Raw genomic sequence first — 15,597 nt, 5'->3', positions numbered from 1 at the left:
AGGCTTCAGTTAATCCTCACAACAACCCAATGAGGTAAGTTCTACCATTGACCCTCCTCCCACTTTTTTTTTTCTTTTCTTTTCTTCTTTGACTATTATTCCCTTTTTAAAGAGGGGAAATGAGACACTGAGAGGTGAAGTGGCTGTGGCCTGAGGCCATCATGCTGGTGGAAGCCCAGTTCAGCTCTGGTCAGTCTGACCACAAGACCCATTGGCATGCTGGCGCGAGGAATCCCCTATGGCCAGGGCACAGGCTCAGTCTGTGGGGATGAGGCCTCAGAGTCCTGTCTCCTGGCCCCAGAACTCCCAGCAAGCACAAAGGCCTGAGTTTTGGCCTTCCAGCCTGACCACTTCCCTGGAGAGAGGGACTGTCCACTCCTCAGCCTACGCCCATCAACTGCTACTGGGGGCAAAGGCAGTACTCCTCCTGGGGGCTGAGCAGCTGAGAGAGCCCCATCCTGGGGTTCAGAACTCGGGCTGGAGCCCCACTGCCAGGCTTCCTGGCCAAGGGACTCTGAGCAAGTCTCTCAACCTCTGTGGGCTGTGCTTTGCTCAGTTTTAATGCACGGGAAGGGGGCTCGAGGATTCCTTGTCTTCTTCCTCTCCCCCATGAATATATTCTTATATATAGAGGTCCCTTCACGCTGCTCGCTTCTCTAGCTGTCCATTTTCATACGTATCTATAGACATCTCTTTTCCTCCCAAAATGGGATTATACTGTATATAATCCTGTAACTTCATCATTTTCACGAAATAATATGTTTTGGAGACTGTTCCAGGGCAGGAATGTAGATCTACCTCATTCTTCTAAAAAGCCCGCTCATTTTCCCACATGAATGCACTGTAATGTAACCCCTTTCCCACGCTGGCATTACAAAGCCCTGCAGCAAACATTCCTGTGTTCATTTATCTGCGTGCATGTGTGAGCATTTCTATAGGAGATTCCTAGAAGCGAGATTACTGGGCCATAGGGTGTGCAGTTTAAATTCTGAAAGAGACTGCCAAATGATCTTCTGAAGAAGGCTCCATAACTAGATTATTTCTAAAACTGTTTCCGGCATGAATGTTTTTTTGACCTCTAGCAGGGAAGCGGGTAATGCCCTTAGACAAGCCATTTAACCTCTGTGAGCCTCAGTTTGCTCATCTGTAAAATGGGAAACCTAGAGTAACATACATGAAGGTGCTCTGGAGATGGCAAAGTCTTGTTTAAATTTGAGGGATTCAAATTCTCATTAACCTTGGGAGGCTCGGCTGGACACCACCTCCTCCAACATGCAGAAAGCAGAATGCAGAGCCTGAGTGAAGAGAAGGCGCTGTCTTAGACCAAGCATCAACTGTGTGCGGGGAATATATCAGACCAGCGGTTCTCAATGGTGGGATGATTTTACCCTCCAGGGGACACCTGGCAATGCTTGGAGACAGTTTTAGTTGTCATAACTAGAGGGAGTTGCCAAGTGGCAGCTAAAGTGTAGAGGGCAGGAAGGATGCTGAAAATCCTATATGCACAGGACAGCCTCCCACAAGGAAGGATTATCCAGCCCCAAATGTCAACACTGCCAAGGATAAGAAAGCTTGCTCTAGACCTAGCTCTTATCTGATGCCTCCTCCCAACAAGCCACATTCAAAGATGGGGAAACCGAGGCTCAGAGAGGGCAATGACTTGCCCAAGGTTCCCAGGCAGCAGTAGCTAGGAGTCGACTCCCGGCTCCACGCGACTTTAGGGTCTGCGCTCCATGCCTCACACAGCGCTGTGTCTCTGGGAAGACATCACCCTTGTCTCCAAGCGCTGGCTGACTGTCACCCTTGTCTCCAAGCGCTGGCTGACTGTCCACTGCCTCGGCCCCTGGCAGATGATCTACAGGGCAGGTTACAAGTTTCACTTAAAAGCACCGCCCCCACCCAGTTTTAGAGGTTTTATGACTTTGCATTGTAGTCAGAATCACTGCTTCCACCCTTCTGCAGTGAGCTACGCACCTGACGAAGATTAACTCGTTTTAGCGTGATAAGGACATCAGGGGAACCGAGTCACAGAGAGGGTAATAATTCCCCCAAGATCACACCCTCAGGAGCAGATTTGGGCTCTGGACCCAGATAACGTGTGTCCAGAGACCAACCTCTCAACCCCTGTGCACTACCGTTCCCCCTCATGCTCTGAACTTTCACCTCGGACTTGGCTCCTTGCTCTAAATTGGAGCACAACAGCGAACCTCCTAGCTGGAGGCAGGCGGAGCCCCCACCTCAAGACCCTCCGATGTGCAGGGACCTGTCGCTGTGGCCCAGCTGGGCGGTCCTGGAGAGGCTGCTGCCAGCGTTCCAGCCCTTGTCCCGTCCAGTGCCTCAGGAAAAGAAGCAGGTTCCCAGCAGGGATGGGAGATTCCTGCAGGGAACTCGGGGCCAGAGGGAGTGTGTGGGACTGAGAGAGAAGCAGGGAGGAGGGGACAGGGTCCCTCAGGCCCTGTCCAAAGTTCCTGGGTGAACCCAACTATGCAACTAAGGTTCCTGCAGCTTCCAGCATATCGCAACCCATCTTATTTGCTAACCTGGATCGATCTGGACTGGGGCAAGCCTAGACTCGGCAGTAGGCTCAATAAAAAGATCACATGGGGTGAGCGGTGAAGTGCAGACCCTCAGGAACGGATTCCACAAGGTGGCCTGTTGGGGGGCGGCGCTGAGTTCCAGCTCGGCCGCTTCCCAGCTGCGTGACATTCAGATCCCCCGCACCTCCTCTGACAAGTGGGGACAGCAGTGCCCAGCATCCCGGTTGTAAATGTGAGGACTGGCGGCAGTGTCCAGCACCCCAGCACCCCACGGGACCCGGAGAGGCTGTGACCAGCTTTGCCACCCACTGGCTGGGTGACCTTGAGCAAGTCTCTTCCCCTCTTGGGGCCTCTGTTTGCTCAACTGTCAAATGAAAGCGCAGGATCTCTGACCTAGAAGCCCTCTGAGGTCTTAGGACTCCAGACTGGGCCATTTATCTCTGCCCAGGGCTGACCTCATTGGTCACCCAGGACGCAAGTTTCTCCATACACCACGTCACAGGTGCAGCTCCAAAGAGCAAGGCAACGCTCCTTGTCTTTCTCTTCCCTGTCCCCCCAACCTGGCCCACCAGAGAAGAGCTGCTCCCAGCCCCCCCAGGTCACCGACATCCTGTCCCTCAGTCCAGCACACCCAACACTGTCTCCAGGCCAAAGGATGGTTCCTGCAGCATCCATCTCCCTTGGCCAAGCGCCCAGGGAATTCCACCAGGCAATGCCCACAGGAGCTGGGGGGTGGGCGGCAGCCCCAGGGAGCAAACTGGCGCCCTTCTCCCTGCACTGACACCCAATTCTCCAGGAGAGGGGGTGGACTGCCTCCGGGGTGGGGGGGATACTTGAACATAGCCCTTTGTGTGTGTATGTGGGCGGGGGGTCCCTGCTGGTCCTGCTGCCTCAGAGGCCATCTCTGCTATCAGAGTTTGGAGGCTCCTAGAAGGGTCTCTAGGCTCAGGATTCTAAACCTTTCTTACTAAACCTCGTTCTCTGGTCTTACCTCAGGCCAGGGTGGGGGAGGGAAGGTGAGATGGAATTAGGTGGAACAGGGAGGTGTGTGAGCACAGTGGAGAGGGATGGGATTGGGAGAGGTGCGGAGGGGTGGGTGTCGGGTGTTTGTGGGATAGGATTTTCGAGAAAGGTTAGAGAGGGGTAGAGTGAGGTGGGAGATTGGGTCCAGATGGGTGGAAAGACCCTTGCCCTGTTTCTGAGTAAGAAAGCCCCTCCTCTTACATCTTTACTTGAGGAAGAGGGGAAATCCCCCAAATGCCTTGAGTGTAGGGGTGTCTGAGGCAGCCATGTCTCTCTCACAGGGGTCTTGGGGGGAACCATCCATCTCTAAAGGCAAATCCCAGAGTCCAGTTTCTGAAGCAGGGGATGCAGGAATGTCAGAATTGGGTTTGAGGGTGACTTGCATAGTCTCTGCCCTGGGATTTCCTCGTCTTAAGGAGTGGCTTATTTCCCAGGACATCTGGGGGCCTCCATTTTCCATAGAGGGAGCACACTGTTATCTATGAGCTGAGAAGAACCCCATCGTTCCGAAGGGAGGGTGGGGTGAAGAAATCCAAACTTTGTTTTTTAGGGCGGGGGAAGGGGCATGGGTCTCCAAAGAGATGAGGGACCCTAAATATCTAGGGAGGCTGGACCTCACTTTTGGGAGGCACATTCCATTCCAAGGGGTAAATTAGGGAAAGGAATCTTATCTCTAGAGTCTGGGGCCAGGAGGAAGGGCCCATTTCTGGAGGGAGAAGGAAGCTATTTTGCGCTCTGGGAGGTGGGAGACTCTCTCTTTTCGGGGGAGGGGACTCGTCTCGAGAGGTCGGGGGCCCCGTTTCTGGGAGAAGATGCCGGGTTTTCGCTCCCTGGGGGCAAGGTCGAAGGACTCCACCTCGGCTCCCGCGGAAGGGCCCGCCCCCGCGACCCGGCGCCCGCCCTCACCTCCGGGCCCCCGCTCCGACGCGCGGACTCCGCTCTCCGGGCTCCGACTCGCGGGACCCGCGCCCTGCGCTCCGGCCGCGCGCGCTCTCTGTCTGCCCCGCTCCCCCAGCGACTCGCGGGGCTCCCCGGCTCCGCCGAGCCGCGCCGGCCAATCAGCGCTGCCGGCCTCGGCCCCCGCTCGCGCTGCAGCCAATGGGCGCGCCCGCCACGGGCCACCGCCTCCGGGGAGGAGGGGGGAGGCGGGGCGGGGGCAGAGTCCGGTCTCCCCGGGCGCAGGAGCCGGGGGCCCGGAGGAGGGACCGCGAGGGCCGGGGGCGAGGACTGGGGCCGTGAAAGAGGCGGCCGAGGACCCCCATCAAGCCGGAGGGGAGCCTATCTGATGGGGTGGGGAGCCCATCTCTAAAAGGAGGCGGCTCTACAGATTGATTTAACCTAGACCTTAATTACTCCTTGCCCCTTTTCTGGATCTTCGGGGCTGCAGGCCAGTGTAGCTGCCCCACCTGCACCCTGCGCCCCGGATCGTGGGCTCTGGAACCCTCGAGTCAGAGTCAGACCAGGTTCCTATGAAAAGGAGGGGGAAAGAGCATCATGCCCTGTCCCTCTCCGTCCCCAAGTGTGGGCGCTCTCGCTCAGTCCTCCAAGCTGCTGTTCACTGAACACCTGGCGCACCAGCTCCGGAAGAGCTCGTGCGCAGTGCACAGTGGGGGCAACGCAAAGAGCAGTGGACTAGGAGTCCATGGTTCCTTCTGCATGATCTAGGGTAGGTCACTACACCTTCCTGGTTCTCAATGTCCTCAATAGTAAAAGGAGACAATAATGATAGTACCTCCTTCGTGGGAGTAAATGAGACTGTGGATGTGATGAGGGTGGTTTTATAAAAATTAAAATGCTGTATGAAAACTAGTTAATACTGAAGTGTGAATGACTGGTAGCCCCGTAGCTTTCTAAAGGTATTTGGAAAGAGGACGCATTCATTCAGTAGTAAAATCAAAGACACAAGAAGCTGCCCCTCAGGACACTGTGAGCTCACCAAGTGCTCGTAAGGAATGGATAATGGAGATTCCAGACCTGAAAAGGCCCAGAAAGAATACAGCTTGGTTTTCTCCACTCAGCCTGATCAGGTCATTATTTCCAGGGTCTGCTGGAATCTTGCAGAACCCTGAAGTCCCTCCTTCCTGCCTTAAATGAGTCCAGGCTGCCCTATCTCTGATTAAGCAAGGAGGACTGTAGTCCTAGGAATTAAAGAATTAAGATAAATATGAAACAAACAAATAGATAAACAACTGCTAAACAGGACCAAAAAGAAACAATAAATACGAATAATTCAAAGGAACAGACAGAAAATATAATTGATCTACAATTCTCCTGAAACTGAGAGAGCCGTGCCAGCCTCTTTGGTATGTTAATCCTGTCACCTTGCTGCAGAACTTTATGAGGCCTGGGTTATAAATCTAGCAATTTTTCCTTAAAACCTAAGCCACACAGATAATCCCCTTTACCGCCCAAGACTTGCCCAAATAAATAAAATGGTCAATAATCATGGGAGGAAATAAACTTTGTCTAAGAAAGGCAAATTAAAGAGATGGAAAAATTTCACCTACCAAAATGGCCTCATTTTTATTAATATAATTACTATTATTTGTGAAGGTTTCAGGGAAGTGGACAATTTCACGAATTGTTGATGGGGCTATGAATGATCAAAGCTGTCCTGGAGAGAAACTAGGCATTCTTATTTAAAAACTCTTAAGGGGCCGGCCCTGTGGCGTAGGGGTTAAGTGCTCGCGCTCCGCTGCAGTGGCCCGGGGTTCAGATCCCAGGCGCACACCTACGCACAGCTTGTCAAGCCATGCTGTGGCGGTGTCCCATATAAAGTGGGGGAAGATAGGCAGGATGTTAGCCCAGGGCCAGGCTTCTTCAGCAAAAAAGAGGAGGATTGGTATGGATGTTAGCTCAGGGCTGATCTTCCTCACAAAAAAAAATAAAAATAAATAAAATAAAAAAATCTTAAAAATGAGCTTACCCTTTGACCTAGCAATTAAGCCTCTATGAATTTATCCTCGAACAATGAATGGTGTAAAAGTGTAGGGATATAGTGGTTTCCTGTCATTGTGTTTCTTGTAGTAAAAACTGGAAACAACTGAAATGTACAACAGGGACTCGGAAGCGACATCTGTTGTGTGAACTAGAATGCCCCCAATAAAACAAAGCTGTTGCATATTGAATGGTACGGAAATGTCATCTCAAAATATTAAGTGAACAAGGATATTCACCAAAGAAGTTTATTTGGTTTTGCCCTATTTTTGTTAAACCTATATAAATAGATATAGGTAGATCAGTGCTGTCCAAATAGGACTTTCTGTGATGGCGGAATGTTCTGTATGTGTGCTGTCCAACATGGTAGTCACTAGCCGTAGGGAGGTACTGAACACTTGACATGTCAGTAGTCGACTGAGAAACGGAATTTTTAAGTTTTATCTAATTTTAGTTTTAAGTTAAATAGTCATATGTGGCTAGTGGCTATCACAGTGGACAGCGCCAATACAGACAGACAGACAGACAGATAGACTGAAAAAATAGATGCCCATTAGTAGAAGTACTTATCTCTGTATGCTGCAATTATGGATTATTCTAATTTTACTTTATTTGCATGTCACTAATTTCTAATTATTCTATAACAAATATATATTGCTCCTGTACTAAGAAAAGAATATTTAAAATGAAAAACAAAAAAGCAAAAAGTCTAGGCCAAATGCACCCCACCATCTGTTTTGTATGACCTACAAGCTATGATATAAAATGGGTTTTACATTTTAAACGGTAGGTAAAAATCAAAAGAAAAATAATATTTTGTATCACATGAAAATTACATGAAAATTCAAATTTTATTATGCATAAAGTTTTATTGGCACACAGCCATACCCACTCACTTACGCATCGTCTGTGGCTGTCTTTGTGCTACGTTGGCAGAGCTGAGTGGTTGCGACAGAGACCGCATAGCCTGCAAAGCCAAAAATATTTACCATCTGGCCATTTTTAGGAGAGTTTGCCAAGCCGTGGTCTAAGGCCATCTGGGGAAACAAAGAGTGTGGCGTCATCTTCATTCATCTGTTCATTCATTAGTTCAACTACGTATTGAGAGCCCGCTGTGGGTTAGGCTCTGGTACTGGGCACTTGAGAGGAGCTGTGTTATTTCTGGTTAGGGAGGGGTGTGGGAGGGCTATTTAAAGCCATGGTGCTTTGCAAGCTGATTCTCAAATAGCCTAATTGTGACACTTGTGAAAACCGTCAGCAGGTGGAGAAAGCCCTTCTCACATTAGCCACGCTTGCATTTTCCACAGTTCCACGGTTTTCCTGTGGGGCTGCTCCGGGCTGCAGGTGTCTTCCAGTGAATGCTGAGGATGTTTTCCAGAGGCTGGCTGAGGCCCAGGATGGGAGCTCCTTCCAGAAGAGCACTAGCTTGGAGGGCTCCCGCTGCACCTCCTGAGAGGAGAAATGAGGGCAAAGGAGCGTGAAGCTCTTGGGGCACCAGCCAGTCTGAGCAGGAAAGGCCCTTAGAGATCAGCAACCCATTGTACAGAAGAGGAAACTGAGGCCCGGAGAGGAGGAGGAAGTTGCCCAGAGCCAGATTAGAACACATGGTTTATTTCTTAAGACGTGTGCTTTCCACACCTCCTTCTCACGAAATAATAAAGGCATATCATAGAGGTCATTTGGGTGTGATGGAAAGGGGACCAGCTTGGGACCTGATATTGAATTCCACTTCCACCTCCCAATGGCCACGTGACGTTGGACATGTCATTTACCCCCTCCCAGCCTCTGTGTTCTCATCTGTAAACTGGTTCATTAAAGTATCTACCACAATATCCACATATAAAAGGATGAAGTTGGACCCTTATCTCACACCATATACAAAAATTAACTTATAATGGATCGAAGACCTAAATAAAGACTTAAACCTAAGAAATTCTTAGAGAAAAACATAGGAGTAAATCTTCTTGACCTTGGATTTGGCAAGGGCTTCTTAAGTAATACATCAAAAGCTATAAGCAACAAAAGAAAAAATAGGTAAATCGGAATTCATCAAAATTAAAAACCTTTGTGCACCAAAGGACACCATTAAGAGAGTGAAAAGACAACCCACAAGAATGGGAGAAAATATTTGCAAATTATATATCTGAAAAGAGTCTAGTATCCAGAATACATAAAGAACTTTTACAACTCAACAACAAAAAGACAAACAACTCATTTCAAAATGGGCGAAAATACTTGCATGGATATTTCTCCAAAAAAGATATTCAAATGGTCAACAAGCACATGAAAAGATGATCGTCATTTGTCATCAGGGAAATGCAAATCAAAACCACCATGAGATACCACTTCACACCACTAGGATGGCCATGATCAAAAGAAGGGAGAATAACAAGTGTTGACAAGGATGGGGAGATAGTGGAACCCTCATACATTGCTGATGGGAATGTAAAATGGGTGCAGCCACTGTGGAAAACAGTTTGACAGTTCCTCAGTAAGTTAGACATAGAATTACCATATGACCCAGCAATTCCACTCCTAGGTGGATAGCTAAAAGAATTAAAAACAGGTGTTCAAACAAAAACTTGTACAGGCATGTTCATAGCAGCACTACTCACAATAGTGAAACTGTGGAAACAATCCAAATGTCCACCAACTGATGAATGGATAAACAAATTGTGGTATGTCCATACAATGGGATATTATTCAGTCATACAAAGGAATCAAGTACTGATACTTGGTACAACATGGATGAATCTTGAAGACAAAAGACCACTTACTAAGACCACTTACTATATGATTCCATTTATATGAAATATCTAGAATAGGTAAATCCATAGCAACAGAAAGCAGATTAGTGGTCGCCAGGGGCTGGGGGTGGGGGAATGGAGAGTGACTGCTTACTGGGTATGGGTTTCCTTTTGGGGTAATGGAAAAGTTCTGGAACTAGATAGTGGTGATGGTTGCACAACATTGTGAATGCACTTCATGCCACTGAATTGTACACTTTAAAATGGTTAAAATGGCAAATGTTGCGTTATGTGTATTTTAACACAATAAGAAAAAAAGCATCTACCATAGTGGGTCATTGTTTGGGGTAAACGAGAGGAGTTCATTCCTGGTGCCTGGTGGGTATCCATACATTGGCAGATGTTATTATTACTAGTTTCACCAAGTTACCTACCCAATTGCAAGAGGTTGAGCAGAGCTCATTCATTCATTCATTTAGTAATTTATCTGTTCATTCATTCATTCATTCAGTCCATCAACAAACTTGCATTTAGCATCACTATGTGCCAGATGCTGCACTGTTCTAGGCATTGGGGATTCGAGGTCCCACCCCCACGGAGCCTCCACTCTGGTGTTGGCAGAGAGCATGTAAAAAAGACAAACCTGTAGATAAGGAAGCTAATTTCTGACAACAGTGCTCTGAGGGAAATGAAAAATAGGATGATGTGCCCAGGGTGGGAGCAGGTACCTCCGCTGTGGTGGATGTGACATTTAAGCCGAGGCCTGAATGCTAAGAGGGCACATAGATGGGATTTCCTTGTGCTCATTCCCACGCATTTTGTCCCTTGTGCTGGGCTCTGAGAAGACCCAGGGGCTGCCGCCAGCTTTCTTTCCCTGAGGGACCCTGGTGAGATGGGGGCACATGGGTAGGTGCGCCATGCCCAACAGAAGCAGCCGCTGCATCTGACAGGTCACAGACACGTCATAGCTTATCCCGCTGTCATCACGATGACTGAGCCCTTCAGAGCTGCCAGCCCAAGAGACACAAAACTGCAGTTCTCCTTCTAGCTCAGGCACATTGAAACAACAGAGGAACTGTGTCATCCTCTAGTGCCACCCCCACGCCCTGCGGGGCCTCCCGGAGGCAGACCAGCCCCTGACAACAAACAATGATCCTGCTCAGATGTCACTAGTTGAGGTTGAGCACTACTCAATCTCGTTAACTATCGTGTATGTAGTTTCAAGAATAGGGAAGGAGCTTAATACATTCTCGGTTCCTTCTTCCTGTGGCTGGAGGTGCCCTCATGGTCCTCCCAGTTCTTGCCAGGACGTGGGAGGGCATCTCAGGGGGTCAGATGGGGTGTGGCTCCCCCTCTCATCTCCACTGCTGGAGAAAACAGCTAGGCATTGACGTCTTTTCTGAGACCTTTGATGACTTTGTAGGCATGTCTGAGATCTATGGCATTTCTGACATCTCTGAAGACAGTACTTGGCATGCAGTAGGTGCTCTCTTAATACTGATCAATTTCACTGCGCGCAAAGGACAGTGTTGAGCAGGATGCTGAGGGAGGGCGCTGACTCCTCGGGCCCCTCCCTGGGGCAGCGTGGGGCCCAGGGGAGCTGTCCAGCAGCTGAACGTCACCGAGTTCCTAACTGAGATCAAACCCTTCCCCCACGGCCAGCAGCAAATCTGCAGTCCTTTCTCCCCCTCATCTTCCCCCTCTCCTCCCTACAGGCAACAGAAGAGGAAAACCAGGAGACAGTGTGGTAGAGTGCTTATATCCTCAAACTCTGGAGTCACAGAGATCTGGGTTCGTATCCTAGGTGTGATGAATAAGAGTTGTACGACTTTACGGAGATGACTTAAGCTCTCTGAGCCTCAGTTCCTCATCTGTAAAATGGGGATGATGACAGTAATGCCTGCATGATTTGGCTCCTATGAGTGTTACACGGGAGAAACGTCTGCAGAGCATGTGGCGGAGTGGACGGCACGTAGCAAGCACTCCACGGATATTAGCTATTACTAGGAACATTATCATAATCATCACTCTCATAGTTAGGTTCCTCTAGAAGCAGACCCTGAGACAAGGATTCGAGTGGGAAGTGACTTCAGGAGACACCAGTAGGGGAGTGGGGTAGTGAGATAGGAAAGGAAAAGTGGATAATACAGTGACCACTGTGGGCACTGGAGCTGCATTCCTTTGGGGAACCCTGGGAGCCAGCGTAGAACATTCACTTCAGAGCTATCCCCCGGAGGGGCAAGGGAGCCGGGGTGTTTATACACCAACTACTACCCGTCATTGGTCGAGGACTGCCTGCCCAGGGTGTCACCTCCCTGACACTTCTGGCTTGTCCCTTTTGGGTTGAGCAGGCTGAGGTGGCCATAGAGAGCCCTCAGGCTGAGTCTCAGATAGTGATAGTTAGAACACAGGCGAGCACGCAAAGAAATAAGGAATTGCTGAGCAGGGCCGCAGCAGCTGCTGCTTCCTCTCCTCCTCCATCATTGTCGTCATCATCATCATCATCGTCATCGTGATGTCATCATCATCGTCATCATCATCGTGATATCATCATCGTGATATCATCATCATCATCGTCGTTCATGATATTATCATCATCATCTCATAGTCTGTGCTCACCTATTTCATAGTACTTATCGACTTCATTAATTCAGTCATTCAATCACAAATTCACTAGCTAATTCAAGCCCTCATTTATTCATCTGTTTACTCACTCATTTATTCTCCCACACTCAAACCTGCTGACCACCTACTATGTGTCTTCAATGATCTATTCCTGGGGTGTCTCTCTGGCCAGCGAGCTCCTTGAGGACAGGCCGCAGGTCCGACTCATCTTCCCACGCTGGGTGCCGAGCAGAGCGCCTGGCACAGAGCAGGGCTCAGCATGTGTTTAATGGAGCTGAAGCAAATTAGAGGAAACAGTATCCCTTTTTCTTTTTCTTTCTGAACTGAATGTGCCATAAAGATCCAAGCTTTGTGGGAACTGGACTCCTGCTTAACTGACGCTTCAAATCCCTTTCCCATGGAAAACGTCTTCGTGAAAAGGAATCCTGGGGACCCAATAGAGTTTGCAGACACGAAGGACACACAACTGCTCTTTCCCCTGCCGACTTCAGAGACAGCAGAGGGAGGAGCTCTGCCTGGAAGGGATCAGACCTCGTGCCGGCTCCCAGGAGCAGCTCCTGAGTTGGATTCACCAGGGTTCCAGTCCCAGACCCGCCGTTGCTCCCCAGCTGTGTGACTTTGGGCCTGTCACTGACTCTCTCTGAGCCTCAGCTTTCTGAACAGGGATGGTGGCTTCTCCTTCCTTGCTGGTTGCTGAGAGGATTAAAGGCGGCAGCTTTTTCACAAGCATGAGAAATCACTGCTGAAGCCATGTAAGGCCCCCATCCCCCCTTACGAGGACCGACCACATCAAAGCTGCTTTTGTTGAAATATCCTCCATTCTCCTCTGTAACTGCAGGAAGATGACAGCTCTCCCCCCACGCCACTTTCCTTAACCACATCCCCGGGGGATGTGTCCTCGAGGGCCTGACGCCTGCCATGCTGGGCCCTGAGCCGGGGTGCCCAGGACTCCAGGCTGCCTTGGCCCGTCCTCCAGCCTGTGATACAGCACAGTGAGCTGGGCTGGGCGGTACTGTGTGAACAAATAGAGACCTTTGGGATCTGGAGATCTTAGAGGCTGTGATGACCCACCTGGGTCCCACCCAGCCCAGCTGCCCACAGGCCGCAGGAGCCCTCGGGGTCCCTCCTCCTCTCTTGCCCATACAAGGTGGTAACGTGGGATGTGTTTGCCCAACAGGGAGGTCGGACGGTTCAGTTTCGCCCTGATTTCCCGAGCACCTCCCCTGACTCAGGCACTGGGCTCGCCCCAGGGCCCCGGGATCCTCACCATCAAGGACCCCAAAGTCACGTGATCACATGTGGACTCCACGAGGCCGTCCTGAGAAAGAGATTTATAAACGTAGAGCGCTGTACCAGTGTAAGGAAGGATGATTACCTAGCCTGGGGGTGACAACTGGGGACATCGGCCATGTCTGGGGAGGTTGGGGTTGTCACAATTGGAGGAGGAGGGAGATGCTACCGGCATCTAGTGTGTAGAGGCCAGAGATGCTGCTAAACATCTACAGTGCACAGGACAACCCCACGACAAAGACTGATCTGGCCCAAACGTCAATAGTGCCGAGGGTGAGAGAGACTGCTCTTGTTGGACAAGTGAAACCCAGAAATGCGTGATTGGCAGGCTGACTTGGGCACGTTTGAACCTCTCTGAGTCTCAGTTTCCTCATCTGTAAGATGGGGGTAAGAACACAGTACTTCCCTTGCAGGGCTGTGGTGAGGTTTAAGAGACAACCCATGTGAAGTGCCCCATCCAGGGCTGTACAAAGAGCCAGAAACACAGGAGGACTGGGAGATTTTAGCGATTTTAGTTCTGACTCTTCCCTGCCTGGCTGCCCTCCCCCTGGAACATCCAGGTGTGCGTTGTCCTGGAAACTTTTCAGGGATGGCGTTCTTGAGGGCTTGACTGATTTTTTTCTTCTTCCCAAAATAACCCATCCTGTCAGTCAAGTAACACTTAGGCGAAGTGGTTAGGCAAGAGAGATTGTTCTACCATCATTAACCGCTGAGCAAGGTGCCTGCTTGGGGAGTTTCCACCCCCTGAGCCAGGTAGTTAATAGAAATGTGACAGTGAGTAATTAATAACTGTGATGATGAGGATAAGGATGACGAGGAGGAGGATGGCCACCAGATCTTGCACCTCTCCCCAGAGCCAGGTTAGTGCTCAGCGCTTTACGTGGATTATTAAGTACAACCTTGAGAGGAAAGTACTTGTAGCATGCCCATGTTACAGACACGGACACTGAGGCTCAGAGAGGTGAGTGCTGAGGCTGGCTTGAGGCGCCATGCTCTAACTACCACGCTTTACTGCCTCTCAGGAACCTCCGGTGGAAGGGGTGTGGGGAGAAGGCTCAGTTCCTTTTGTCCTGGCCCCAGCACCTAAACCAGCAGCTCCAGCCTCTCTGCTTGGTGAGCTCTGAAGCTGGAAACTCGGCCACCTGCCCCTGAAGCCCGTTTCTGAACTTGGCTCCTTCCTGGTCCAGCCCCAAAGAAATGCCCCTGCGTGGCCCCAGAGTCGGTTGCTTCCTAAAGCCTAAGGCAGAATCATGTCTCAGCCCCGGCATGTCAGACCCTTCGATCTATCCTAGGACAATCGTACAGCAGAGTCTCCAATCCACACGGCTCTTGCTTGTCTTCAGAGGAACGATCCCCAGGGGGCAATGGAAAGAATGCTGGCTACAGAGTCAGACAGACCTGGGTGTAGACCCCACCCTTGTCACTTCCGAGTCTTGTGACCTCAGACAGCCTACATGTGGTCTTCGAGCCTCAGCGTACCCACCTCTAAAATGGGTACAGGGTTGGTGTGCTGGCAAATGAGATCAATGGTAAGTGCTTAACACATGTGGGTTTGATCTGCCTCAGGGTGTGTCACTAGCTGGGTGCTGGCCACTCTCAGAACTAACGTGCTGCTGTTTAACCTATAGCAGGTTAGTTATAGTCTCCAGTGACCCTTGGGGGACCCACACTTTGGAGCGGCTGCCCGTGCTAAGGGACTGATGACTGTGTCCTGGATTCCTTGCTTCATGTCCTGCTGTCGATTCACGAGGCTGGAACGCCACCTCGTGGCAAGAGTCCTCCAGTGAGCCAGCCCCGAGGTGAGGGGCTGAAGAGGGCCCCGCCTCCTCAAGCCTTGGAACCTGGGGGAGGAGCCAAGAACCAGCTCCGCACCTGTCTCCACGGTTGGTTGGGTTAGAGTGAGGAGCCTGAGGGCTCCGGGCTTCTGTGCAACTCCTTCATTCACTAATCCGCTCATACCCTCCGCACAGCTGGCTCCATCTCATTCTCCAGGACCTGCCCCCATCACCTCCCCCATCACCTCCTGCTCATGAATGCTCTCCTAGCCGCTGGAAGGCTTTATTTTTCCTCGTAGCACTTATCAACCCTGTCAAGGTTATACTTCTCAAACCATTAAAACATAACTCTCTTAAAACTGAGAGTGAGCATGTGTCCACGTCTTATTTCACTCACTAATGAGGGGCTGTGCAGGATGACAAAGCTGGTGCAAAAGGGAATACGAAAAACGGGGACGTTTATAGTAAGCGGGAAAAACGATGAGATGAAATTGCCCTATTCCACAAATTTGGTTAACATCCTACAGGGGAAAAACACTGTACCCCTTGGGGTTATCTTCCTACCCGACAGGAAAGAAAATCCTGTGGTTTTCAGAATTGTGCGACACTCGCACCCTGATCGACCGTGCGCCCGGGGACGCTCTCACAGGCGCTCCAGCACGG

General features: G+C 50.3%; 1 protein-coding gene across 1 annotated transcript in view; it reads right to left on the bottom strand.

Annotated features, from left to right (window-relative positions):
* Positions 1-4,540, bottom strand: part of ABAT (4-aminobutyrate aminotransferase) — an 86,885-nt gene extending 82,345 nt beyond the window's left edge. The window contains exon 1 of the mRNA XM_014793459.2: positions 4,467-4,540. The gene's annotated coding sequence lies outside the window, so the exon portion shown is untranslated. The remainder of the gene's footprint in view (positions 1-4,466) is intronic.
* Between the last annotated feature and the right edge of the window lie 11,057 nt (positions 4,541-15,597).

The sequence above is a fragment of the Ceratotherium simum genome, chromosome 26 (assembly GCF_057802395.1).
Source record: "Ceratotherium simum simum isolate JZ-2026a chromosome 26, ASM5780239v1, whole genome shotgun sequence".
Classification (NCBI taxonomy): domain Eukaryota; kingdom Metazoa; phylum Chordata; class Mammalia; order Perissodactyla; family Rhinocerotidae; genus Ceratotherium; species Ceratotherium simum.
This window is presented reverse-complemented; position numbering and strand designations above follow the sequence as displayed.